Source organism: Brassica oleracea, unplaced genomic scaffold (assembly GCF_000695525.1).
Source record: "Brassica oleracea var. oleracea cultivar TO1000 unplaced genomic scaffold, BOL UnpScaffold01208, whole genome shotgun sequence".
NCBI lineage: Eukaryota > Viridiplantae > Streptophyta > Magnoliopsida > Brassicales > Brassicaceae > Brassica > Brassica oleracea.
Window position 1 is genome coordinate 10,358 of NW_013617759.1, and position 2,045 is coordinate 12,402.

The following is a 2,045-nucleotide window of genomic DNA, read 5'->3' on the forward strand; positions in this document are numbered from 1 at the left end:
TATAGCAATCGACGGCTTCATCATACCTCCTCACAGGCGTCTCTTAAACAGATCATCTGTTTTTTCCTTAAAGGTTGTATCTTTTCACACTCAGATCTTCTAGATCTTCTGTGGAACCGTCATCATTTTTCCTTAACAGTTGTAACTGTTCAGAAGTTTATATATTGAAGAGATTGTATCGAGTTGCAGATTTGTTTCAAGTTTTCTATGCTTCTTATCTCTCTCTCTTTCCTCCACATCCAAATCCAGTGTAATTTTTTCCACTTTAGTTCATTTTTCCTTTCTCCTTTTTTCCTTTTCTGATGATTTCAGACGCTTCCCATTCATTGTTTGATTAGTCTGTGTAGGATCCACGATTCAGAAGAACTCAATCATGATGTCTATTGAATATTTATACACTGCAGTGCGATTCAGATTTTTTTGATTGTAAAGCAGATCCAGCATCACCGTACAGACAGTGCGCTGATCATCTAATGGTTTAGGAAATTAATACTTTTATATAAATCTAACTTAAAACATCAACTTTAAACCCTAAATCATCAACTCTAAATGAAACCTTCAAAGTAAACCCTAAACCCTAAATCTAAACTTAAAACATCAACTTTAAACCCTAAATCATCAACTCTAAACCCTAAACCATGAAACATCAACTCTAAACCCTAAACCGCGAAACTTCAACTCTAAACTCTAAACCCTTAACCTTCATATCTAAACCCTACAACATCAGCTCAAAACCCTAAACGTAAACTCTAAACCCTATATTTTTCTGAAATTTGAATCCTAGACCCTAAACCTTCAAATCAAAACCTTAAAAATCAAAACCCTAAACCCTAAACCCTAAACTCTAAACCCTAAACCCTAAAAGTAAACTGTAAACTCTAAACCCTAAAAGTAAACTGTAAACCCTAAACCCCTAAACCTTCAAATCTAAACCCTAAAACATCAACTCTACGGTTTTAGGGTTTAGGGTTTAGGGTTTAGGATTTAGGGTTTAGATTTTAAGTTGAAGGTTTAGGGTTTAGAGTTGATGTTTTAGGGTTTAGGGTCATTTTTTTAGGGTTTAGGGTTTAGAGTTTTCTTTTTAGGGTTTAGAGTTTACGTTTTAGGGTTTAGGGTTTAGTGTTGAAAATTTAGGGTTTAGAGTTGATGGTTTAGGGTTTAGAGCTGAATTTTAGGGTTTAGGGTTTAGAGTTTAGAGTTGATGTTTCGGGGTTTAGAGTTTAGAATTGATGTTTCAGGATTTAGGGTCTGTATTTCAAAAAATAAAAGGGTTTAAGCTTGATGGTTTAGGGTTTATGGTTCATATTTCAAAATATAATATGGTTTATGATTGATGGTTAGGGTTTAGAATTGAGTTTAGGGTTTAGGGTTTGAATTTCGAAATAGTATATATTTATTATCTATATATAATAGCAAATCTTTTTTTATCTAACTGATGACATCATCATTTTATTATAGGAAAAAATCAAAATCTAATGGTGAGAATCGTGTATGTGATATAATTTAATGGTTAAGGTTTTGGTTAGGAACAAAAGAATGACGTACTAGATTTACTATAGCAATCGACGGCTTCATCATACCTCCTCACAGGCGTCTCTTAAACAGATCATCTGTTTTTTCCTTAAAGGTTGTATCTTTTCGCACTCAGATCTTCTAGATCTTCTGTGGAACCGTCATCATTTTCCCTTGACAGTTGTAACTGTTCAGAAGTTTATAAATTGAAGAGATTGTATCGAGTTGCAGATTTGTTTCAAGTTTTCTATGCTTCTTATCTCTCTCTCTCCTCCGCATCCAAATCCAGTGTAATTTTTTCCGCTTTAGTTCATTTTTCCTTTCTCCTTTTTTCCTTTTCTGATGATTTCAGACGCTTCCCATTCATTGTTTGATTAGTCTGTGTAGGATCCACGATTCAGAAGAACTCAATCATGATGTCTATTGAATATTTATACACTGCAGTGCGATTCAGATTTTTTTGATTGTAAAGCAGATCCAGCATCACCGTACAGACAGTGCGCTGATCATCTAATGGTTTAGGAAATTAATAC